The sequence below is a fragment of the Molothrus aeneus genome, chromosome 11, assembly GCF_037042795.1.
Source record: "Molothrus aeneus isolate 106 chromosome 11, BPBGC_Maene_1.0, whole genome shotgun sequence".
In the NCBI taxonomy this organism is placed as follows: Eukaryota; Metazoa; Chordata; class Aves; order Passeriformes; family Icteridae; genus Molothrus; species Molothrus aeneus.
Window position 1 is genome coordinate 18,783,881 of NC_089656.1, and position 27,530 is coordinate 18,811,410.

Consider the following 27,530-nt stretch of genomic DNA (forward strand, 5'->3'; position numbering starts at 1 on the left):
AAAGGGAAATTATTTCTCTGCGAAACCAAGGAGACGACACAGAAAATTCAATTTTTGCCCTGGCAGACGGGGGTGAGAGGGAGGGAAGGCACAGCCCGGAGGGGCCCGGCCGCTCTCGGTGCGCGGGGAGCGGCTCTGGGCAGGGCGGGGATGGCGCTCAGCGATCCCTTCCCTCGCTGCTCTTTCCCCGGGGCAGGGACACGAGAGAGAACAGAGCCTTGGCAGCGATCTCCCCGTGGCTTTTCCACGCGGGGCTGCGCTAAACCCGGGTGAACCCCGCGGGGAGAGCGGCGCGCCCGGCCCCGCGCTCGCTCCGTAGGTGGCCGCGTGTATTTGGGTTGGAGCCGTGTTTATGTTGGTGAAAAAGGCTGAGATTACAAACAGACCACTGAATGCCCGCCGTGGTGCTGCCGGATTGGTGGGAGCTGTGTACTTTTAACCTAATCGCTTTTAGGGGCAGCAAATCTGATTAAAAATGAGGGGGAATTATTATTTGTAGCGGTAAGGAATTAGGGATCTCCGGGGCTGCCCCTTTCCGTGTGGTTTCACAGTGGAGAAGGCGGGGATGGAGAAGAATTGTAGGGGAAAAAAACCTCCAAAATTTAGCCATAAATCCGACAAAAACGAGCCCTGGAGGAGGGCAGGGAAGAGGGGCGTTCATCTCGCCCACCCTGAATCCACCTCCACCCCGCCGAAGGGGTCCCGGTGGAAATGGAATTGTGTCCCCCAAACCTCGGCTGCTGGGGACATTGAGCTCAGGAGTTTGTCCTTGCCGGGTGCAGATTGGAGGAACCTGAAATTCACTCCAAAAATCCCGTTAATTCACCCATGTAGGATGGGATAGATATGTTTATATATATAAAATAACTCCAGGATATATATATATACTGGAGTTATTATATATATATATATATATATATATATAAAATAACTCCAGTATATATATATAATAACTCCAAAATGCAAGTAAGAAAAAATAAATTCACTACTTTACATAAAAATTGAAATATAAGGAGATTTTAAATTAATTTTTGGGGGGCTGGAGCAGCAATCATTATCCTGTAACTTTGTTTTCTAAGTCTGGTTTTGAGGTCAGTCTCTTTCTTGTTTTCTTCATAAAACCTCTCTCCAAAATCATTCTTGACCCCCCCCAGCTGCTTCTATCTCCATCTATATTTGAAAGTTAGAACAGCTGATAGTTAAAAAATCCGATTTTTAGAGATGTTTTTCCCTCGTACTCGATAAATCCCCTCATTTATTTAAGAGGGATCCACTTGAGGTCCCAGGCAGAGGATGATTTTTCCCCCAGGAGCTCTGGGAGCGAACGTGCGCTCAGCCTTTGGCATCTCCCTCCTTTCTAACACTTTCCTTTTGTGGGCAAAAGCTCTCGGCAGAGCAGCCCGAGCGGCAGAGCCCGGCAGACCTGCAGGATTTGGACATTCAGATATTTTACTACTGTTAGAATCCCTCATTGACTGAAGAACAAAGAAAATCCATCCAATTCCGCGTTGGAAAGGGATGCGAGCAGAGTTCAGGGCGAGGGAGATTTTATCAGGGAATGTGTTGAAGAAAAAACAAGGGGAAAAGAAAAATCCCTTAAAAATCCCCCAAATTTTCCCCGTGCAAAGGCCGTGCTGCAGTAGGGATGCAGGGCAGAATTCCCCCCGGGGTTTGGAGGCAGAGGAGTGCCCAAAAACAGCTTTTTCTGCCTTAAAACATTGTTAGGGTGCCAAACCATGTCCCCGAGCCAGCGAAGTCTCGATGTGCGGGGCTTAGAGCGACAGCAGAGGAGTTTCTTTGTTGTCTCCTCGCACCTGGAATTCGCCTTTATTCCCTGATGCTTTTTTCCTCTCTTTCCTTGCTGTTGTTTTTTGTTTGTTAGGGTTTTGTTTTGTTGTTTTGTTTTGGGGTTTTGTTTCGTTTTATTTTGGTTTTTGGGTGGGGTTTTTTGATTTTGTTTTTGGTTTTTTTGGGGTTTTTTTTTGAGCATTGCATTCCCTCGGTGACATCCAACGATTCTCTCCGAGGCACAGAAAAACAAAACCCCAAACCCAGCGAGTTTTGAATCAAACATCACCAAAACCACCCCAGTGCTGTGCGAGCCAGGCAGGCCCTGCAGAGCTGCCGGGGCTGGGGGACACCGGGGCTCCCCCAGACGTGCTGCTGGCTCCCCGAGGGGACGCACAGAGCTGTCCCCTGCCCTGCCACACACTCAGGGACACCCCCGGGGCTGCAACCCCCGCATCCGCCGGCGCTGCTCCCTCGGAGCCCCGGGGATGCCGCGCGGGGCGAGGCAGGAGCAGATGAAAGTGATGTCACATTAATGTCAGCTCACAGCTCGGGCCCACACAGCCTTGATTGCTCTTATTAATCTTGCCAATTTGTCTGTCAGCACTCGGCTAATCCCTAAATAGCCTCCCAACAGGTGCTTTATGCTTCCGCCACATCGCGGCTCGCCCGCGGCCCCCGGCAGCGCCGCTCGCCCTCCCCGGTGACAGCGCCTCTGTCCCGGCCCTGTCCCGGCCCTGTCCCGCCTCTGCTCCCCCACCAGGGCTGCAGATGTTGTTTAGTCTGTCCAAAAACAGGGGTCCGGGTTTTGGGCTTCTCAGAAAGAAGTGGTGAGCAGGGTGGGGGGGAAGGGGAGAGGCTGGGAGAAGGGAATTACCTGGGGGTGAGCAAACCCTCCATGTGATTTGTCCCATGTCAGGATTAGAAAACGTATTTGTGGCCCAGCTGTCTCACAGCACTGCTTTTATTTGTGGTGGGGTTTATGGGCAGGCGAGAAGATTAAAACAAAAAGTCCAAGCTGAAGCTGCAGTGGAAAAGCCAATTTAAACCTGAAGTTTTATCATAAACTCGTGGAGTGGTTTGGGTTGGAAGGGATCTTAAAACTCGTCTTGTTCCAGCTCCCTGCCATGGGTTCCAACACCTTCCACCAGCCCAGGTTGCTGTTTATCCTGCACTTAAGCTGAGGGTTGATTATTTTCTTTACTACTCTATCAGAAAATCCACTGCCTTGTTGTGGTGTGTGTTCAGCCATAAAGTCCCAGCCATGTCAACTCTTAAGGAAAAGACTAAAATTATTGTGTTGTGAGCCTTAATCTTCCTTAAGTCGTTGTTTAGCACAGCAGTCTTAAATCACAAAACACAGATTTTGTGTTTGGAACTCTTAATTGCTAAACTCAATTAACTGCTAAACCCTTTTAACTGCTAAAGGAGAGTTCAGGTTGTTTTCCTCTCTCAGCATTAAGAGAAAAAAAAGAGATTTATTTCTGTTTGGCAACTCTGCTGCATGAAATGTTTTACACACAGGTTACAACCTGGTGATTCTGCTGTGGCTCATCTGGAGGAGGCTCTGCTCTGGAGGAAGAACCACCAAACCTGGCTTCATGCAGCAGGCTCCTATTTTCCATGCAAGGCTGGCTGGGGCTGTTCCCAACCCAGCAGGACAGAAGAGCTTTCAGGAGCATCTTCAACCTTTCCTCCAAGAGATGAAGTGGTCTGAGTCCACTAAAAGAGCTCAGATCTGCTCATTGTTAACCCTTGGGTGCTCCAGATCAGATCCTAAAAGCTCCTAAAACCACCAAAAACCTCTTTGACTCCATCCTGGCCTGGATTTATTATCAGGAGACAGATTTTTGTTTTTCCTTTTCTTTCTCCCCTGAGCCATTTATTTCATCCCATAAGTCCATCCATCACTGCAAGCTGGAACCGACCTGGGACCCAAGGATATTCTGAGCTGTGCAGTGTGTCAGGAAACGGGCAGCAGCCCCTGTGATGCAAATATTTGGACGAGGGAGAGGTAGGAAGGATTGTCCAAATGTTTACTGAAGGCTGTTGATAGCCCCAGGATTTATAACTGGTGGATAACGCCTGCCCCCACACAGCTCCTCCAGCAGGTGCATCCAGTTCCCACATGACACGTGGGATGCAGGACAGAGCCAGCTCGAGCATCCAGCTCCCTTTTCCCAGCTGCTTCACTGGTTTGGAGCCCATGGAGCAGCAAGACAGGAGCTCAGGATCCACTCCAATTATTCCTACCCCTGAGAGCAATTCCAACCACTGGAAAAAACAAAACACAACCGGTTGGAATTTCTTAAGTGAAACCAATGCTCAGAACTGTTCAGGCCCATCAAAATGTTCCCTGTCACTCTCCCTCAGCGCTGTGGAGGAGGAAATTCATGGCATTGTTGTGCTTGTTGTTCTTGGCATTTCAGTTCCTTGCTTCTAGCACTGGGATTGGAGCTCCTCTGTCTCCCAGCGAGCCCTGACTGCTGCTGGGGGCACAGCTGCCAGAGCACTTTGAGCCATTGCTGGAGCTCAAACAGCTCCAGCTTTTCAGAGCCCACTGGAAATGTCCCATAGCTGCTGCCAGGTGGCCTCTTCCAGCCAAAAGAGGGGAGTACATGCAATAAAAACCAGGCTGATGGACTAGAAATGGGAGTGTAGTCAAGGGAAGGCTCTGCTGCCTGGACAGCCCCTCCTGTGACCTACTCAGGAGGTCTCTGCATGATCCAGAGGGACCTCAGAGGGCTCCAGCCCAAATTTCTGCTCAGGGCAGGTCCATCAGCAACTCCAGACAGGGTCAGCCATGGCTTTGTTCAGCTGAACCTTGGAAACCTCCAAGGACAGGGTCCAGCAAGCAGGGCTATGGACAGCCCAGCAGCAGAGGAGCTTTCAGTGCCCTCGTGTCCACCCGAGCAGGCTGGGAGGCTCTGCTGTCAGAGCAGAAGCTGCTTTGGCTGTAATTCCTTCCACTGTGGGATTGAGGAGCAATATCCCATGAAACAGAAGAGATCAGCACGGGGCTGAGTCACTCAGCTCTGGTTGTCTCCCTCCCTTGCACTATTTTTCAAGTTCTGGTGGTGCTGGGAACACAAACTCAAGGATTTAACATGCTGCAGACACCCAGACAGCTTTTCCTAGCAGCAAACAGCAACTGCATCAGCTGCAGAAAAACCTTTAATTCTATTAAAGAATTAAATTAAAGAATTCTATTATTCTATTCTATTGCTATTTTGCAAGTTCTGGTGTTGCTAGGAACACAAACTCAAGGATTTAACATGCTGCAGACACCAAGAAAACTTTTCTTAGCAGCAAGCAGCAACTGCATCAGCTGCAGAAAACCCTTTAATTCTATTAGAATTTAATAGAATTAAATAATTAATTCTATTATAATTTAATTTTATTAGAATTTATATATCTAATTCTATTAGATATATAAAGAATTCTAATGAAGAATTCTAGTATTCTATTCTATTGCTATTTTGCAAGTTCTGGTGATGCTAGGAACATGAACTCAAGGATTTAACGTGCTGCAGACACCCAGACAGCTTTTCTTAGCAGCAAACAGCAACTGCATCAGCTGCAGAAAAACCTTTAATTCTATTAAAGAATTCTATTAAAGAATTATATTAAAGAATTATATTAAAGAATTATATTATTCTATTCTATTGCAATTTTGCAAGTTCTGGTGATGCTGGGAACACGAACTCAAGGATTTAACATGCTGCAGACACCCAGACAGCTTTTCTTAGCAGCAAACAGCAACTGCATCAGCTGCAGAAAAACCTTTAATTCATCACAGCCCTGCAGGAGCAGTTTCCCAACTGCTCTGGTGGGGAACACAATGGCCCTATTGTTTTTCCAAGGGGAGATTCCTTCATTTCAGGCTCTTGCATAAACTATGTGTTTTCTATTTGTCACCTGACTCATTCCAGTGGCCTCCCCGAGATGGGCCGGAGATCAGTGGCAGGGATGAAAGGAGCCCTGTCAGGCTGAGGACCAGATTGTCAGAGTCACCTCTTCTGCTTTGGTTCACAAAGTGGGAGGAGAACTTGGTGTTCTTCTGAGGGGAAGAAGTTGTGTAATAAAATATATGGGAAAGAAAGGAGTAACGCTCAAATTCCAAAGTCATCTGCTGTGTGCTCCATGAAATGTTTCTGTGCATTGAAAGAATTCAATCCTGTGTTTGATGTCAAATTCTCGAGGTGAACTTAGATGGGGAGTCCTCACTCAGGCTCCTCTTGCCTTGAACACATTTTGCAACAGTTCCCAGCGTTGGCAACTCTTGGTAACATCCCAAAAGTGCTGGAAATGCTTTCCAGGCAAGATTCTGGAGCCACCCAGACGGGGCGCAAGAAGAACCAGCCCCAGGTGGTGAAGTGGCTGGTGGGTAGCTGGGACCAGCACTGCAGGTGTAGGAAGGTCTGAAGGTTTCATGGTGGCCATGCATTGATTATCTTTAGGTTTCCTCAGCTGTGAGCCTTGGGGCTGTGTTTGGGCTCCAAAGGGGCTGGAAGAGCCCTTCCTGCAGGTTTCCCTCCTTGGAGAATGGCCAGAGGGATTGCACATGGGTGGAGCTGGCTCTTCCCAGTGTGTGCAGCCTGGTGGGAATGTCAGAGATTGGGTGTGGGAAAAGGCAGGGTGTGTTGGTGGGGACACACACAATCCTTCCACCAAACTGATCAATGAAATCCCCCTGGAGAAAGAATTTAACTCTGTGTTACCTTTCCATACTGCTGGACCTCTTGGTTGGGATTAATTCTCTCTTTTCCAGCCAGGTGAAGGAGATTGATACTTTTATTTAGCTCTGACCCCACCAAGCCCTGAAATCCAAGCATCTCACATGGGTTTTCTCGCCTGGAAACTCTGCTGCTCTCTGCCTCACTTTGCTATTGAAATCCAACCAGGAGAAGGCTGCAAACCCAGGAGGATTTGGACCAGGGTTAAACAAAGCAGGAATAAAAGAACTCAGCACATCCTGTGCATTTGGGCTTGGAGGGAGTGAGCCTTGGCTTGTGGTCCAGCCCAGCCTGGTGCTTTTAGCTGTACAAAATTCCTTTTTTTTTATTTTTCCAAAGCAAACCATTACTGACAGATTAAAAGGGGTTTATCCTGCAGAATTTTCCCTGCCTCATCTGCCAGGGAACACACAGGGCTCAACTCCTCTTGCTTGGAGTAAATCACAGCGTGGGCCTGCCTTATCTCAACCAGAGCCCCTGAGCAGGAATGCTGCACTGTCCAGCCCTGGGCCACCCAGCCCTAATCCCAGGAATCAGTGTCTGCTCCAGGCCCCTGCTCTGACCCTCCAGAGCCATATTTTAGCAAGGTCAGGAGGTTGGGTGGTAAAAGGGGAGTGGGGAATAGCAGGGAGAGATTCAAGGCTGGCCCCGCATGAAGATTTCATAGAAATGTTTACATTTGCCTTGGAGGGGAGACTTGAGCCTGTTCCCCTCTCCAGATTTGCTGGAAATCTGCATCAGGTTATGGACACAGCTCCAGCTTCCAAGTGTCCTGCAGGAGGGTGGCTTCACACTCTTTTCCTTGGTTGCTTTAATGGATCCAGGTGGATTGAGGAAGGGTTGGATGTGCAGGCAGCCCTGTTAGGGAGAATTTCATCCCTGGTTCCTTCCTAGGTCAACAAGGCTGCTTTTAGCTCATGGGGAAGGATAAATAAGCAGGAAAATCAGATGGGAGAAGGGGACAGCTCTGTCAGATGGGAGTGAATGGATGGAGAAACAGCTCTGTGCATTTCCTCCATCCATCACAGAATATTTTGTGTTGAGTTGAGGTGGTTCAGCACCTGCCAGCTCGTCAGCAGAAAGGACAGCAGTGGGCAGAGAGGGTCCACCCTGTACACGTGGAGGAACCATTCCCCCCTGTGTGAAAATGTTCTTTGGGATCAGGTAAAAAAAATATTTCATGTGAAGTTTCTCTGTGAAATCTCTGTTGCATTTGGCTGGAAGGGCCAACTTGGGGGCTTCATCCAAGAAATGCCCGTGCAAAGGGTCACTGAGTGTGGTCTGAGTGTCCATCAGGAACAGGGAAAGGCTGGGTACAGCACCATTCCCAGGACATATTTCAGTCAAGGGAATGAAAAGGGGTCAAAGGGAATGCTGCAAGCAAAATTATGATTTTCTCAAGTTGCTAAACTGAAATCAGGTTACTCTTTGTGTATAAATTCCTCTTGAATGCAGGGGAAAACATAATTTCCTTCTTTCTAAGGCTGGCATCAACAAAGGATGTGATCCACTGCTCAGTGAAGTAATAATTCAGGGTCCAATATTGAGGGTTGCACAGTGAATTCATCCTTAATGAGTTACTCCAGCTCCTCCCAAGCCTTTTGAGTGGCTCATTTTCAGGAGTGAAGCTCAGGAAGTCACTCTTGCCCAGCTGCCCCTCCCTCCCTACTGTCCCTGTCCCACTCGAGCCACCCACAGCAGCATCCCTGAATTCCATTCCCATTTCTGCCCTCTCTTTGCTCCGTGGCAGAGCACAGGAGTCTCCTGTCACACTCATATTTTCTGGAAAAATCCCTTTGCCCAGGATTCCTTTGCCCAGGAAGCCTCAGAGAAAAAGGAAAGCAATAATTATCTGATTTGCTTCTCCTGTGTTGTGCTCCTTTGGAATGTGTTTGGAGATTGTTTACCCACAGGCAATTGTTTCATTGGTTTATTGTGAATTGTTTTGACTCAATGGCCAATCAGGGCCGAGCTGTGTTGGGATTCCAGAAAGAGTCATGAGTTTTCATTATTGTCTTTTTAGCCTTCTGTAAGCATCCTTTCTGTATTCTTTAGTACAGTTTAGAATAGTATTTTTTTTATAATATAGTATATATATAAATGTGTGTATATATATATACACACACACACACATATATAAGGTATATATACACACACATATTTATGATAATATACTATATTATATATATTATTTATATTATTTATATTATATTATATTATATTATATTATATTATATTATATTATATTATATTATATATGTATATGTATAATATATATGTTCTTAGAAGGTTAATTTAATAAACTAATATTTTATTAATAATTAAATAATTATAATAATATATTTATTACTAACAGCAAATTATTAAATAATAATTTAAAATAATAATAAAGAATAAATTAGCCTTCTAAGAACATGGAGTCAGATTCATAATTCCTTCCTGCCATGGGGCACCCCACAAATGCAATGGTCTCCCTCCTTCCTCTCTCCTTCCCTCCTTCCCTGCCTCCCTCCCTGCCTGCCTCCTTCCCTCCCTCCCGTGCAGCTGCTGAGCTCTGCGAGGGAAAGGCTCCCAGATGTGCTGGGGAAGGAGCAGGCAGAGCCCTGAATTCCACTCCTTGCCGTGTGTACTCTTTGTATATTTTGTTTGAAGGAGGAAATATGTGGAGTCCTTGGAGGAAGGCTGGGGACCAGGCACGGCCCTGGCAGCTCCGGCACCGCGGGGCTACGAGGTCCTGCAAGCCCCCTGCCCTTGGCCCGCAGGATGGGCCAGCTGAAACCCATCAGCATCACCCAGCAGGTCCCCAAAGCCTCTCCTGGAGATGCCTCGAGGTCACCAGACCCTTTGAGAAAACGTGGCTTGGCACAAAAGCTGGTAACACGTAAACACCCACGGCTGGAATTTTCGGTATTTTTGGCTCATGGGTGATGCACTGTAGCAGATCAATAAATATTCACATGCTCCAGAGCGTTTTGTGGGGTTGGTTTCAGTGCATTTAGCTGTGGCACTTGGTAGCTACTTGATTATTGCGTGAGACAATACGTTTATGAAGTGTTGGCCTTCATTTAGTTAAACACTTCATTGATGTCTAAGAGCAAAACGGCATGAAACTAATTGTTCCCGTGGAAACAGGAATCCAGAGAATGATTTCATATCACAGCTTGGCAGCAGAAAAAGAAGAAACCTCTGTAATTGTTCCCATTAACCCAGCACAGGGGATTCATGCTCAATCTCTACCGAGCTCTGCTCCGCTTCTGCTGTGAATTAGGGGACAAAAAGTCAGCAGAGAACCACATTAAAAAGGCCCGAAACAAGCTGTGCTTTATGGAGCATTTGTAGTTCTGCCACCAAAACCATTTTTCTCTTCTGCTTTGCAGGTTTCTGGCCAGCAGCACTGAGGACTGACACTGAGGCCAACATTTGGAGATGCTGGGTTTTAACTGTGTGCCTGCAGGAGGGACAGGGACATCACTGGCCGTGCTGTGGGCTGGAGACAGGACAGCCCTCGACCCCTTCAACCCCCTCAACCCCAAAGGTGAGAGCTTAGAAAGTGCAGGCAATACCAAATCTCCAGTGAAAAACTGGGCAGAGTGAGAGAGGAGCCATGCAGAGCAGTCTGTGTGGGCAGGAAATATCCTGAACCTCCTGCCTGAGGTTTTCCCTCTTCTCCCATGGGATGTGCTGGTGGCTGGGGCATCTCAAGGGCTTTGTTGCTGTAGAAAATCCCTGTTATCTCTGTACCAGAGGAGCTCACATCTCCCAGGTCCCCAGATTTCCCATCAAACTGAGAAATCCCCACCCCAGTGAGGAGCTGCAGCCCCTACCAAGCCCCTACCAGGGCCCATCCCTTGCAGGACAGTTTTGGGAAGCCCAGTGGCTCTGCAATTCCTGTCTGGGCACCCCTGTGATGGAGGGGGGAGCCTCCCACACCCTCTCCCTGCCCTGATGGAATAATTTCCACCATTTCCCCACTTTTAGGCTTTGCCCCTAAACCCAGTCCCACAAAACCCAGCAGGAAAAGGGAACCAAAAAAGCACAACACCCATCCTGGCCCCCAGGCCAAGCCCACAACTCCTCTGGAGGAACCAGCAGGCACAGACCTGCTCCATCCCGGCACAGAGAGGGTTTCTTTGCACTAATTACTGCTAATTGAGCCACTTGACTGGCCAGGCTGATAGAGTATCAGGGAGATAAGGAGCACTCAGCACAGGTAATGGTGAAGTGTTGGCAGAGCTGTGCTGGCACCTTCTGGAGGGGTTATCTGCCCTCCCCAGAGCACAGGGCACCCAGGTCCAAAGGGAAACACTCTGATCCTGGGGATCTGTGCAGAGCCTAATAGAGATCTTCAAGAGAGGATCAAAAGCTTTCTTAGGAGGTGCCCTGTGGGATTTTGGTGACTCAGGAGCTCAGCAAATCAAGCTGGCGTTCATTTCTGAGTAACTCTTTTAAATTTCCTTAACATGCATTTTATTCCTTTGGCTGGGTTTTGCTGTTGTTAATTTAACACCGTGCAAATGAAACTTTAAACATTTTTTCCCCTTTTTTCTTCCCCACAGAGAAATAAATTTTTTTCTTTTAACAAATGCTGTCTCTCTCAGAACTTTTGTTATTTTTCACCACCTCCACTGACCTACACAGAGTAATTCAGCTCCTACACCATCCTGAACACCAGGTAGGAGTTACTCACACCTACTTACCAAAGTGGAAACTTGGACGGGGTGACATTGTTGTTCTGTTTTTTCTTTTCAATTACTCACAATTGTAAATAGGAAATCAAAATTACTGGATATTTTTGCAGCCAGCTCTGAGAAAAATCTCGTGTGTGGATGCAGTTCCCGGCTGTGGGTGCTGCCACACCTCACACCCGGGAGGTGAAGCTCCCAGGGTCACAATCCCTGCCCACAGCAGTGCCAGCGTTTTGTCTCAGGGATGTAAAAACCAAGAAAACATCACCATTTCACTCCTGGAGGAGCCAGCAGAGCGTGTCCATGGCTATCAAATCAATGTTTTCCATGTCAAGTATCCCCATTTTCTTCCTTGAGGTGCCTCAATCATCTGCTTCTCCTCTTACCCCTGTGCACTTCCAGTTTGGTTTAATTTCCCAAAGTTTCTCAGCTTGTTACACAAAGCTCATAACAAAGTCTGTGGCCAGCTCTCTCTTTGATAATTCCTTCCCCCATTTGTTTATCTCAAGTCCTGAGCTTTGTTCCAGGCCCAAAACCAAAAGCCTTTCTACCCCATTCTCCTCTTGACTTGTTGCAGATGTAACGAAATAAATCTTTAGAAAGAACAAACCTTCACTTCCTCTCTCCCGTCTGATTCAGTCACAAAGCCCAGGAAAGAAAAATAAATCACAACCTGAGCTCGCCTGGTCTCACAGGATTGCAGTCTGGTCCTGCAAGCCACCTTCCCAACTGGATGTGTCCATTCCTCAGAGAAATCAGTGAACACAGCCACCAAAAAGGATCTGATAACCATGAAATCCTTATTTTGAGCATGACCAAAGTAAAAAAAAAACTTCTGATCAGCCCAAATTAAGGTTGAACGTGGTGGTTGATGAGCATGACCAAGCTGGTGGTGCCTTCCTAGAGCTTGTCCTTGGCACTGAAGGGGGATGTGATGTGTCCCTGCTTTGTCCCTCAGCCCCTCGTGTGGCTCTGCCCCTCTTTTCTCCCCTGCCACCCCTACCCCAAGAAATTTGAAATCACAACCAGAAAATCACCTGTTTGGGTTTCCCAAACTGACCACAGCAGAGGTGGAAATATTGTAATGTTGCGATGGCCCCGACGAGGGGAGAGAATGATGTATTTGACTCCATGGATAGCAGAAGGCTGATTAATGACTTTATTATTCTATATTCTATACATTCAAAATCGAATCTGCCAAGCACTTAACCCTGGACAGAGCGGCACACGCTGTTCTGAAACCTGTGACTGTCCCCCAATAGTCCTGACACACACAAACACACACCTGGCCCTGATAGGCCAAGGAACCCAAACACCATCACTGTGGGTAAACAATCTCCATATTGCATTCTACTTTTCTACAAACACAGGCACGGCAAATGGTAAGAATTGTGTTTCCTTTCTCTGAGGTTCAGAGAATGTGAAACCCAGAAATATTCTTGGGAAGAACTGTGCCTTGCTTTTCTCTGTGAAATGTGGCTACAGTGGAAATTCCCTCCAAACAGAGTTTGTCCTTCTGTTGAGAGCTGTTTCCATGTAAAACCTCTGTTAATCTCCCATCAGCATCAAGAGGTGCTCAGATTCTCTCCAAGCACACCCCAGCCATGAGGTCCGACCAAATCCCTGTTTTCAGCTGGGGATTCCATGGATGTTCTGCTGCCCTGACCCTGCTCTGGGATCAAACACCGTCATTGTGGGACACAAAATAATATGACGTTGACACGCTGCTCTTTTCAAGGTAAAAGGGACTTTTTAATTTCTGATTCCAACATTTCTAGATTTCCAAAAGTGACTGTGCCACCTCTCCAATGACACTGGACAAACCAACAGTCCATCAAATTTCTCTTCTTCCATAAAAGAATGCAAAACAATAAGTTATTTACATAAAGCGTGTGAAAAAGTTCATTACAAGAATGTAAACCTCAGAAGGCTTAGAAAATCCTAAAAAGTCAGGGTGACATCACACATCAGCCCAAAGCCCTTTCCAGAGCCCACCTCCCTTGGCAGCAGCCTGGACTAGGAGGGGACAGCAGGACATGGGGTCCCTTCACAGGGATGCCAAGTGGAGAATAACTCCTTAAAAAATGGGGCTGCCTGTGTTTGCCTAACAAGGTCTTCTCTTGGGTCTAAGTTAAAGCCAGGCTCAGCTTTAAGCTGGGAAATGCTGGAGGCGTATAAAAGGGATTATTTGATTTACCCGGTATGTTCTGCCCAGTGGGTTTTTGGGGGAAGATGTGCAGAACCACCACAGCTGTCAGAAGATTTTTGGGTTGTGTCCCTAGCCCTGACTTTCACTGATGAACCCAGGCTTTTGTCTTTGCGTGTGTTTTGTTTTAAATTTAAACAAGAGCCCTTTGCACACTCGACACAATCCATCCACTTAGCACTGAAGAAAGTGTAATTAGACACTTGGAGAACTGGAAGAAATTAACTCCGACCACAGCCCGTCACTCAGACTATTACTTAATAATATTTCCCAAATGTGCAAAGCACTTAGTTCTGGAATAACAGGAAAGAAGTGTAACTTCTCAGCCGAGCAGGGCTCTGCCTTGTGAAGCACACAGGAAAACCTCGCCAGCACCAGGAGATGTTTTGCCACCTCCCAGCATCACCTGAGGGCCACCAGGAGATGGGCAGGATGCCATTCATGGTCCCCAGTCCATGGCACTGAAGGGCTGGAACGGAGTCAAGGGCAGCCCAAGGTGCTCGGGTGTGGGAGATGAGAATCTGACTCCAAGTTCTCAGAAGGCTGATTTATTATTTTATATGTTATATGATTTATTATTTTATGTTATATTAATTATATATATTATATTATATTATATTATATTATATTATATTATATTATATTATATTATATTATATTATATTATATTATATTATATTATATTATATTATATTATATTATTTATTATTAAAAAGAATTATAAAAGGTTTTAAAATATATTAAAATATAATTATATATTTTTATATCTTTAAAATATATATTATATATTAAAATATAATTGTTGGTTATATTATATTGTATTATATTATATTGTATTATATATTATATTACATTACATTACATTATATTACATTACATTATATTATATTGTATTACATTACATTATATTATATTACATTACATTATATTATATTATATTATATTATATTATATTATATTATATTATATTATATTATATTATATTATATTATATTATATTATATTATATTATATTATATTATATTATATTATATTATATCATATCATATCATATCATATCATATCATATCATATCATATTATATTATATTATATTATATTATATTATATTATATTATATTATATTATATTATATTATATTATATTATATTATATTATATTATATTATATTACATTATATTATTTATTATTAAAAATAAGAAATCAGATGGCTGATTTATTATTTTATGTTATATTAATTATATTAATAATATCATATCATATCATAGAATACTATACTAAAACTATACTAAAGAAAGAGAAAGGATACATCAGAAGGCTTAAACAAGAATGAATAATAAAAACCCATGACTGACTCAGAGAGTCTGACACAGCTGGACCATGACTGACCATTAATTAAAAACAATTCCCACAGAACCAATCAAGCATTCACCTGTTGGTAAACAATGCCCAAGCCGCACTCCAAAGCAGCAAAACACAGGAGCAGCAATCAGATAAGTATTGTTTTCATTCCTCTCAGCTTCCCAGCAGAAAACCCTGGGCAAGGAGGATTTTTTCCAGAAAATATCCTGGTGAACTCGGGCTGCGTGCGAGGAGATCCCCCCCAGCTTCCAACACGCCGTGGAAACCGCGGAGAACTTGCTGCTTTCCTTCTCCTGCAGCCCCTGGCCTCACCCCACGCTACGGAATCCTGGCTAGAAAGAGATGATTGTGATTCCTGCCCGTTCCTTTGCTCACTGAAAAGGCCCCATTCATCCTGGTTAATTCTGAGGGGTATCAGTAGCATGAGCTGGAGCTGAGCGTCTCCAGCCCCACGCGCTGGCCAGTCCAAGCCAGGGAAACAGATTTCCTTCCTTTGGAGCTCTGGAGGGGAGCATTTCTCTGCTTTTAAACAGAAATATCTTTGCTGGCCGTGGCGAGATTTAAAAAGTCCTGACGAAGCAGGGCTGGGTCATTTTCTCAGCAAAAAGCAAGAGGCTGTTCAACAAATGGGGGGAAAAGGTTTTCCTTGTGTGTTTTTGCTTCAGGAACCAACACAGCCACCTTCACCTGCCTAAATTACCCCTCACATATTCAAAGAGGCTGTGGCCAGAACAATGAACCTCTTGCCTTGCTGTAAAAACACTGGAAAAAAATTGGGTTTTTTAATAAAAACATCCGTGATGCCTTAAATGCTGAAGTCATTGTGAATTCCAACTCCCAGGATTTCCCCATGTGTGTGGGAAGAGCTGCAATGTAATTGCTTTCAGCAGAACATCACTGCAGTCTATAATTAAAATATATGAGATTGCCAGTTTCAAAATATTTAAGTGATTTCATCTGTATTTAGGAGAATATCAGTGTCTCTCTGAGCATCTAATTTAAAATGATATTTCTATTTTCAGTGCATAAAAAGGGTCCTGGGTGAAAGAAAAGGACAATTTTGTTGTCTTCTTCTTTGTCTGAGGAAGCACCTGGGGGAGGTTGGAGACACAGAGCTCAGAATTCACCAAAATGTTCCAGTTCTGGGGAAATCCGTGGTGAAAGCTGAAGTGACATTGCAGAGATGGAGGGGGAGGTGTCACAAAAGAAAATAAAAATAAAAATAAAAATAAAAATAAAAATAAAAATAAAAATAAAAATAAAAATAAAAATAAAAATAAAAATAAAAATAAAAATAAAAAAGAAAATAAAAATAAAAGGATGAAAATAAACTGAAATATAATAATAATAATAATAATAATAATAATAATAATAATAATAATAATAATAATAATAATAATAATAGTAATAATAATAATAATAATCCTGTAATTCCCAGTGTCCCTGCAGGAGGGAGAGAGTCCCATCCTTGTCTGCAAAGCTGAGTGAGGAATCTTCACTCAGAGGATGAAAATAAATAATACAAGAAGGCAAAGAATGATAATGCTTTATCTGCAATGAGACACAAATGCTGTTTTGATGGTTTTCTCTGAAAGGAATGCACCAAGCCCAAGTGATTTAATTGAAGATCTCCCAGGCTTTGCAATCAGCACGGCCACAGATGAAGGGAAATCTACTTTTATGTGGCAGAACATGAGTGGTTTTCTCAGTAAAATAAAAAGAAATATCAAAAAAAAGGTTTTAAAGAGGTTTTTTTAATAAAGACGTGACATGAAGCATCTACATTGTCAGTGTGAGAGAGGGACTGGGATTAGATCAGACAAAACACAGAATTTGGGGTTTTCTAATATTTTATGGGTACATTCATGGCATTACACTTGTCTGCTTAACACTGAGCACATCCCCAAGGAGTCCTTTGGAAAATGCCTTTGGGGAGGAGAAAAGGGAGAAACTCCTGGGCTGTTAAAGATGCCAACAGGTGGAAATAAACATTCACCTCTTCACATTCTGAAGCAGCCTCTGAGCTTTCCCAGAACATCCCCAAAGATCCAGATCCAGCAGCCTTTGAAGCTGCTGAGATCTTTCAATTGAAGAAATGGGATTGGGTCAGTGTTGGATTTTACATCTTTTTGATTTAGAGATGGGGTAACTGAGAGGTGTCTTAAAAATTTTTATTTTATTTTTAGTCTCATGAGAAGGGTGAGACAATACATAAGTTATAATTCACACTAATACAATTAGAAGCTATTTAAAAAAAAAAACTACAGATTCATTTCCCACAGGTCAGTCAGCAAAAATACATTTTTATTTTTGGCAAGGAAGCCTGGAGAAAGTGAGGATTTTTTTTTTTTTTTGCCTGAGTGTTCACAGGGGGCTGTGACCACCTGGGAGGAGCAGGAAATGCTGTGAGGAAATAACTCCTGCTTCCTTTCGAGGCTGGGAGATGCACAGGACCCCACAGGCACCCAAAGTTTGCTGCAGAACACCAGGGAAAAGGCAAGAGGGCAGATTAATCCCATTTTCTCTGAAGAAACCCATGATTAATGCAGCTTGGAGGGAGCTGGAGGAAGGGGAATTGCTGAAAATCATGGAAGGAAGTCCCTGGCGGTCCCTGGTTGATGCTATGCATGGTGCTTGGTCAGTTGGGCTCAGAGAGCAGCAGCCAGAATTGCATTTTTATTGTGTTTCTTTTGAAAGCAGAAAAAAAAAAAGGGTCAAATAATTCAGCAGTGTTCAAAGAGCCCGTGGTGATGGATGATGCTGTGAGTGGCAGCTGCTGAATTTCCAGCCCTGAGAGCATTTCTGGGGCTGCTGGAGGGGTTGTGTCAGTGGCCTGTCTGTCCCCATGCCTTTGGGATTCTCCCAAACCCAGTTTTGAGCCCAGATTTCCAGCTCTGAGAGCATTTCTGGGGCTGCTGAAGGGGCTGTGTCAGTGGCCTGTCTGTCCCCATGCCTTTGGGATTCTCCCAAACCCAGTTTTGAGCCCAGATTTCCAGCCCTGAGAGCATTTCTGGGGCTGCTGGAGGGGCTGTGTCAGTGGCCTGTCTGTCCCCATGCCTTTGGGATTCTCCCAAACCCAGTTTTGAGCCCAGATTTCCAGCCCTGAGAGCATTTCTGGGGCTGCTGGAGGGGCTGTGTCAGTGGCCTGTCTGTCCCCATGCCTTTGGGATTGTCCCAGCCCAGTTTTGAGCCCTGTGGGCTGGCTGGGCAGGGATCTGGGTCAGGATTGATGCAGAATCCTCCGGAGCAGAGCTGGGCTTGGTGTGGGGACAGCAGTGAGCAGGAGGTGGGAACCAGAGCATGGAAAGGGGATTTCTGCTGCTGTTGCTGATTCCCAGTGCACAGATAACCCCAGGACAGCGCCAGGAGCTGTGAGGACAGAGACTGGAGGTCACTCACAGGTTACTCAGAGGTGAAAAGGCAACTCATGGTCACAGAGTGGCAGAGGAGTCAGCAAGGAACGAGTTCCTGCTGCCTCAGAGCCATCCCAGGGCATCACAGCTCATTCTCTGCCCAGAAAGCCACAAACTCCCCTTTATCATGAGCACCCTGAAATCTCAGTGCCCCCTTTCCACCTGCCTGGCAGCTCAGGCTCACCTCCTGGGACAGGAGCACTTATTCCATCATGAGCTGGATGATTCCTCATGGTTAGGGACATCAGGTTGTCCCTCCTCCTTTCCAAACACTCATTCAGGGCCCAAAGCATCTGGGGCTGCATTTGTTGCCAATCCTGACAGGCTTTTTCTCCCTGATAACCAGCCCAGCAGAAAGTGCAGGAACATCCCCCCCTTGCCTGCACTCCCCCTTTACATCTGCTCCACATTTGCATCCCAGAAATTAGAGAACTGAGTTATGTGGAATTACAGAGCTGGAGTATGGAACTGATTGGGTATTCAAGCTAAATAAGATGAATTTAAAGATCTCTCCAGGAAATTGAGTGGAACACCCAAACTGACATGGGGTATTAAATATTATATTTGTGCAGTTGCTCTTTAGAGCCCGTTGGCATCGAACATCTGGGAGCACGATTTGGAGCACAAAGAAACTGAATACCTGCTCAAAATTATGCTCATCAGAGCTCAGAAATTAAAATATTACTGGGTACACTCTGAGCCAGCTCTTCCCTACAAGGTAGGGCTATTAAAATATGATTAGCTGAGCCCTATCTGCTCTCAGAGCTGTCAGGCACCATTACAGCTGAAAGGACCTCGCTGCAACAGCGTTGGCACAGCCCCTGCTCCATCAGCAGCGAGATGCTGAAAAAACTGAACCAAAAAGTGAACTGAACCAAAAAGTGAACTGAAGCAAAAACTGAACCTTGCAAATGCTCACCCCAGTAGGAGGGGAAATAAAAACGATTAAAAAGAGAAGTTGGGGGGGGTCTCAGAGCAGAGGTGGCTTTGGGCTGCTCTTTAAGCTGAAAGTTTGGATGTTTGGGGGTTTTTTGTGATGTGGGAAGAGCTTTGCCCTTCACTGCCTCGAGCGTGTGCTGCCTCTTCATCATCACCCAGCACAGAGATGAGGATTCCTTGCTGCCACAGCCCCCTGCAATCACAGCCCCCTGTCCCCACCGTGGTCACATTTCCAGAGCTCTCCGTGGGTGGTCAGGATTGCATTTCCCCCTCCTTGCTGGGGAATAAAATTCAAACCACCACAGAAAACCTGCAGAGACTGGGCTCAGGTTGGGATAATAATTACCACACTCTCCTCCTGCTCCTGGAATCACAGGGAGATATCCATACATCTGCATTTACAGACATTAAAAATCTCCTGCATTATGTGATTACCACATATATATATATATAGATAGATAGATAGATAGATAGATAGATATAGATATAGATATAGATATAGATATAGATATAGATAGATATATCTATATTTTTTTAAGTGTGGCTGCACTAAACCACACTTAAATATATATAAGGAAGAAAAAAAAGAATATTTATATATATATTTAATATATATGTTATATATAAAAAGATATATTTAATATATAATATATATAATATATATTTATGTTTTTTATATAAATATAAATATATGTTTATAAATATATACATATTTTTATATATGTATATATTTTATATATATTTATATATATATGTGTATATATATATATACATATATACATATATACATATCTATGTATATATATACACATATATACATATATACATATGTATGTATGTATATATATATATATTTTCTTTATATTTTCTTCCTCGGACACCCGAGGAAGAAGCAGCTTTGCAAAAACAAGGCAGAAATGCAGTTTTTTTGTTGTTTTTGGGTTTTTTTTTTCCGGACTGAGGCCAGGCGAGGTGCGAGGTCCCAGCCCCGTGTTCCCCTGTGCCGCTCCCTCATCCGTGCAGAATTCCCGCAGCAGCCGCGGCAGCGCTGCCGGCCCGGCCCGGCGGGAGCCTGCCCGTGTCAGGCCTTATTACCGCGTGTTTTCACACTTATCCCCAAGGTGTTGAACTCGCCCCCAAGGTTAATTAGTAATTTATTGCCCTGTCATCAGTTGGAGGCTACTAATGGCTTCAATTTAGCCCCAGGGCTTTTGGTTTTCTTTTTCTTTTCCTTTTTTTTTTCTTTTTCTTTTTTTTTTTTTCTTTCCTTTTATTATTTTTTTCCCCTCCTGCCTGCTTTGGAGGATCAGCGAATTGAAGCAAATGGGAAAGGGGTAAATCTGCTTGGAAAAGTGCCTGAAAAAGGAAAAAGCTGAGGATCACAGAATCACAGGATGGGTTGGGTTGAAAGGGACATTAAAGCTCATCCCATCCCAACCTCCTGCCGTGAGCAAAGGCATTTTTCCACAAGGAACATCTTTTCCCCCTTCTCCATGCCTGGGAGCAGCAGGAGTGGGATGTGCCTGGGCGATTCTGGGTGCCAAGCCCCCAGTGCCTCCTCACAGGGATCCACAGGGCAGGAATTGAGCGATTTTAGGGGAAAATAAGGGAGAATTAGATCTCATAAAGAGTACTGGGGGGGGTTCTTTCAATTAACAAACAAATCCCTTGCAACTCACTCTAGGGAGGGACCCCCAGACCCAGAGGGGAGCAGGGGCTGTGGGATTTGGGATTCCTGCCCATCCCTGTGCTGGGATGAGCCAGTGCAGGCAGCAGGGTGGGAAGGTGCAGCTCTCAAATCCCTGTGAGCCGTCAGCCAGCAGGGAAAAAGGTGTGACATCTCTTTGGATTTGGATTCAAAAAGGGAAAAAAAACCCTCCAGTTTTCACCTCCATGCACATGGATTCCCAGAGCAACATCTGCTGTTCCCTTTGCTGCTTTAATTTATGGCCATTAACTTCAGGGCTAAGGACAGTTTATGGAAAAAAACACCTGCTTTCCCCTTCTCCCGGGGCAGGGGTGGAATTTTCTCTGACTCTGCATCCTAAATAAAGCTCCCTGATGATTCATGCCACGGCTCTCACACGCACACATGCCTTATGTTAGAGGCCCTGTCAAGATGCTCATGCCCCTCTGGAGCTGGAGGGCTTTGCACAGAGCTCATTTATCCCCATGCCCAGGGCAAAGCTGAGCCCTGAGCCTGGCTGCCCCGCTGGTGATGGCCAAAAAAAATCGGATTAATTTGGGTTGGAAGGGACCTTTAAAGGTCTTTTAGTCCAATCTTCCTGCAGGGACATCAGATTGCTCCTTGTTCAACCTGAACTTGGATTTTGGGGCATTCACCATCTCTCTGGGCAAACTGCACCAATTTTTTATGGCCTTAATGTGGAAAACTCCTTCTATCCACGTGCCAGCCTCTTGCAGAAAGTCTTGGGGAGCTCTGTCTGCATTAAGGTCACTCCAAAACCACCATGTTTTGCTTCCAGCTTGGATTTCCACATCCCAAACCTATCCACCCTTTCCATCTTGTCTCCAAAGCCACCTCACACAAGCACCAAGCTCAGGCCAGCCCTCGTCGTGCTTTCTCAGCCCTTTGACACAGATGCCTGGCTCTGCTTCTGTCATTATAAAAGATTGGCTTTCCCTGATGGAGCTTTCAGTCAAGGAAAAAATAAAAACCAAGAAAAGAAGGAAAAAAAAAGAAAAAAGGAAAAGAAATCAAAATGAGCCTTGCTGGCAGCAAACAGAAGATAAAACCTGGACACTCATCCAAGTTTGTGTTTGAAAGCTGATAGCCAGCACTGGGCAGCTCCAGAGACCCCCCAGGCTGCAGACACCCCTCACCCAGAGGAGGGGGTCCCAAACAGGGCTGGACCCCAGGGCTTTCCCCCTTTCCCACACCCACACCCTGCTCCAGCCCCAGCCCTGGGGCAGATTTGTCCCTGCTGGGTTTTGGGAGTGAGAGCAGAGCGAGGTGGGGTGGGGGGAGAGGCCTGTGACTAATCCTGTAACCTTTCCTTTCAGTGTTTAAGGGAAGAGAAGGCTGTTTACAATAAAAGCCAGTGATATTTTTCATCCTTCCAAATGGAACAGGGGTTCTATAAACAGAGGAGGCCCAGACACAGCAAACACCTGCTGAAGGGAACCGGCCTGAGGAGACACGCGAGGGCTCTGTGTCCGTCCATCCATCAGAGCCTCCCCTGTCCGTCCATCAGAGCCTCCCCTGTCCGTCCATCAGAGCCTCCCCTGTCCATCCATCAGAGCCTCCCCTGTCCCTCCATCAGGGTCTCCTCTGTCCGTCCATCAGAGCCTTCCCTGTCCCTCCATCAGAGCCTTCCCTGTCCCTCCATTCCCTCCATCAGAGCCTCCCCTGTCCCTCCATCAGAGCCTCCCCTGTCCGTCCATCAGAGCCTCCCCTGTCCATCCATCAGAGCCTCCCCTGTCCCTCCATCAGGGTCTCCCCTGTCCCTCCATCAGAGCCTTCCCTGTCCCTCCATTCCCTCCATCAGAGCCTCCCCTGTCCGTCCATCAGAGCCTCCCCTGTCCGTCCATCAGAGCCTCCCCTGTCCGTCCATCAGAGCCTCCCCTGTCCGTCCATCAGAGCCTCCCCTGTCCATCCATCAGAGCCTCCCCTGTCCCTCCATCAGGGTCTCCTCTGTCCCTCCATCAGAGCCTTCCCTGTCCGTCCATCAGAGCCTCCCTTGTCCCTCCATCAGAGCTCCCGATGGAGCCACTCGTGGCCAAGTTCAAGTTGAAGAGCACAACTGTATTGGGGAGGATGGGATAACCAAAAGTATCAGCAAAAATCCCCTGGTTTTCCTTGGGCGGTTGTGGAGCAGGAAAGAGATTTGTACCCCCTTGACTGAGTTTAGGTTTGCATGTTCCTGGGTAATTCCTCAGTTGGATTTGGGGAGCAGGGAAGAGATTTGTACCCCCTGGACTGAGTTTCAGTCTGCACATTCTGGGTAATTCCTCAGTTGGATTTTTGGAGTAGGGAAGAGATTTGTACCCCCTGAACTGAATTTAAGTCTACACATTCCTGGGTTCTTCCTCAGTTGGATTTTTGGAGTAGGGAAGAGATTTCTACCCCCTGGACTGAGTTTCAGTCTGCATATTCCGGGTAATTCCTCAGCTGGATTTGTGGAGCAGGGAAGAGATTTTTACCCCCTGAACTGAGTTTAAGTCTACACATTCCTGGGTAATTCCTCAGCTGGATTTTTGGAGCAGTTTTTCCTGTTGTGTGGTGTCACAGTTGCAAGGAGGACCCCCAGTTTGGGAAGTTATGGAATAACCTGTCAGGCTCCCCTACGGCCCTTGGCTCAGGTTTCAGCCCTGCACCAAAACATGTAAAGCTTTGATTTCATCCAAGCTGCTGTGGCTTTGAGCTTTTCCCAAACTAATCAAATCAAACACAACCTTGCTCACATAATCCTGCAGGCTGGGACTGAAATCAGCAGCTCCTCTGGCTTCAGCCGTGTCTTGTGGTGGTGAATTCCAAGGATTAATCATGGATATCTTCCCACAACACAGCCTGCATCATACCCCTGGTAATTACCGACCTGAGGGAGCTAAATCAATCTCATTGCCTCTTCATTTGCTTTTTTTTTCTTTTTTTCCCCCCACAAAGGTTGGTTAAAGCCACCCAGAATTGTGCCAGGGAGCACCTGTGAGCCACCCAAGGGTTTGGGATCATGGAATGTCCTGAGTGGGAAGGGTTCCACAAGGATCCCACTCCCCTGACGAGTGACATTCCCCATGAGCTGCCAGAAGAGGAATTTCCAAGGCCATTGTTCAAAACCATGACAAGTCCATCCTCATTATGACTTCTTTTTTCCTTTTCCCACCCCTCCAGGAGCAAGGCAGAGAAATATCCTCAATTCCAGCCGGGATTTCTCAGCTTGGATAAACCAGCCCAGCCCCGCCGATGCTGTGGAGCCTCTCCAGGTTACACCTACTCCAGAACCTGCTCTCCCATATTTTATATCCTGCATTTCCCTGGCTGGGGATGAGGAAGGCTCCATCAAAGCCCCTGTTTATCTGACATCCCATCCCTGAGGATGAGCCAAGAGCTCGGCACCCATCGGAAGCATAGCTGATAAAGTGCAAAGGGAATCGTCGTCTTCCGTGGCTGTAACTCTTCCCAAAGCTTTGCTTCCAGAACATTTTCCCACCTGTCACAAGCCAGGCTGTCCTGCTGTGCCTGGGCTCTGGGAGTGTGTGCTGACAGGCTGTGTGTAATGTCATCTCCCTGCTCCCAGTCCCGCCCCAAGCTCGGGAATGCAGCGGGCAGGGCTGAGGATGGCTCTGATGCAAAAGGGAGGAGGTTTTGTTTGGTTTTCAAACTTTATTTTAAGAGGTTGGGTTTGCTCCTATCCTAGCAAACAGGTTGGCACAGGTGATTGGTTACCAAGAGGGTTTAAAGTCAGGCTGTCCTTCAGAGCAGTGTCTGCGGTCACTTGGTGCCCAGCTCACCCACAGCAGCCTCTGCGTGCCCTCCCCGTGAGAAATGCCCAAGGTCTTGTTCCATATGCATTTTCTGTATCCTGTGGAATTAATTGATACTCACAACTTCTATGGGTTCAGAGATTAGAGCAGTGAAAGTTAGAAAATACTTTATAAAATCATGGAATGGTTTGGGTTGGTAGGGATTTTAAAGCTCATCTCATTCCACTCCCTGCCATGGGCAGGGACACCTTCCACTGTCCCAGGTTGTTCCAAACTCTGTCCAGCCTGGCCTTGAACACTTCCAGGGACCCAGGGGCAGCCACAGCTTCTCTGGGCACTTTTGCCAGGGCCTGCCCACCCTCAAAGTGAAGAATTCCTACCCAATATCCCACCTATCCCTTCCCGTTGGCAGTGGGAAGCCATTCCCTGCGTGCTGTCACTCCAATTCCTTATAAACAATCTCTCTCCAGGCATTAGAAGGCTGCAAATAGATCATCCCAAAACCTTCTTTTCTCCAGGCTGAACAATCCCAATCCAAGATTCTCATCAAGCCTTGGCCACAGCAGTCTTTTCTCAATACACACCTTTATCTCTACCAAAACATCTCTATCTAAGAAGATAACTCCCAAATAATGGGAATTTTGTTTCCTGGCCCTGCATGTGAGACACACTTTCTGTTTCTTGGGGTTTTTTTGGTTGTTTTATCACTTCTTTTCTGTGAAACTCTTGCTGTTGGAAAGAAGAGACTCGCAGAGCTGCTAACATTTTCTCTTTATGAAGAAATGTGGCTTTTCATCCTTAAATAATTATTCATCTTGTTCCTTAATATAGACTCGATATAGCTGCCTTACAGTGTTCCAGTAACAGCCAGGCACTATCTCAGAATCGTGACTCATCTTCTTATCCCAAACTATTCCTGTTCCTCACAAAAACACCCGGCTGAGCACTCTTAATTATTTATGTCATCCCCAAAAGAGAGATAGGACTGTTATCAGCAGATCTGGGCCCAGGCTCACATCCAGCCTTAGACCCCAAGTTCTCAGCTCACCTTGTGTTTTTTAGAAGGGTCAAACCTGAGCAAATCCAAAATTTACCTCTTGGCTTGGCTTGGGTTTCTTCAGGAGTGGGAAAGCAATCCCATGCGGTGTAGGGGTTTTCATTTGGGTGACCAGAACAGAGCAATGAGGGAATCCAGCACAGCCCCTGTCGGCTCAGAGCTCCTGTGGGGCATCCTCAAGGGACAGGAGGGATGGGTGGGGGTCCAGCACCTCAGGAACAGCAGGGGAATAGGGCTGGGGGTTCACCTTTGAGCTCCCAGCCCGGTGTTGTGGGGTTGACCTTTTGTGGATGAGTTTGGACCCCATTTGATCCCACCTCCCCTGGTTTTGTAACATCTCAAGGAGTGATGACACCGACCAAGGCGTTCCCTTATAAACACTGGGAGAGTCAGGCAGATGAAACTTGGATCTGGACAAGGGAGCTGGGATCCAGCTTGTTGGCTTGAGCTCCCCTGTAACTCACATCCAGCTTGGGCAAGGAGAGCAGCACAGCAGAATTCACGTGACTTTCTCCCCTGTCCCAGCCCGTCCGTGGATTCCTCACTGTCCCAGGAAACAACCGTGGTTCCTAACACTCTGTGCTCTCTGTAATTCCACACTCCCTCCCTCCAGGTCACCTTTTGGCTGCTTCTTCTCCACCTCCCCGAGTCCAGCATTATCTCTGCTGATTGTTTCCAACTATAACACATCCTGGATTTCTTTTTTTTTTTTTTTTACTTTCCAGATAATATCAAAACTTCTTCCAAGCTACTTTGTCCTCCAGCCAGTACCTTTTAAAGCTGACAGGAGATGAGTGTGACTTGCATCTCACAAGGCTGGCTTTCCACTTGAGGAATGTGGGCACAACACAGGAGTGCCAAAGAATTATATATAACACAGAATTGGACAAATGCAAAGACAGATTTAAATAAACCTCGGTTCCAAACGTGTCAATACGCTGGTGTTGATTGCTGGGCTGGTAGAAATCCAGGCTGGATGTACAGACTAATAAAACAAGAACAGTCACAGCCCAGAATGAGATAACTGCTCCTCAAACTGCTTCTTACAGAGTCCTGCTGGGTGGGTTGGCTGCCTTGGGATTGAGCTCCATGGTCTTGAGTCTCTCCCTGGTTTCCACAGACCGAGCACAGAACCAGGATCTGTCTCCATGGACTAAACACAGAACCGGGCGCTTTAACCCAAATTCAGGTGCTCAGAGCAGAGGATCTCCCCCAGCCCAGGCTCCCACCAGAAGTTGTGCACAGCCACAAGGCTGGGCAGGCTCCAGCTGAGCAGTGACAGCTGCTCTGTTCATGCCAACCCCGCCACAACCCCATGGCTCTGTCTCTTTGCCTTCACCTTCCTCCTCCTCCCAGCACAACAGCAGCAAGAGCCCAGCTTGGCTCTGGTTCCTAAGCCCTTGGACCACAATACTCAGCTTTGCCTGGGCTGATGTGAGATCCTGAGCTGCTTTTCCACAATCCCTCTCCCACCAAAGCCCCCGTGTCATCTCCTCAGTGGCTGCACTTCCCCCTGGAGCCACCGAAGCCAACGGAGCTGAAACTCATCACCCGACTCACTTGGCTCGGGACCTTTGACTGTGGACTTCAAGGAGAAGAAACTCCAGCACTCCATGACTTTTTCCTGACCCCAGAAGAGCTGAAGTAATGCAATGTTCTCTGGTCATGTCCAAATCCCACAGGAGCCCTCAGTGGAAGAGGCCACGAGCGCGTGCAAGGTACGGAGCCCGCGCTTGGAGACCCCGGCCCGACGGCTGAGAATGTTAATTGTTCTCCATCGCCCCCAGTGATTTTAACATTTCATAATTCCTCCCCTGGCTGACAGCTGGATTCTTCCTTAATTACAAACCCGTTGGAGTTGAAAAATCAGACATTTCCTGGAATTTAAACAACCAATTTT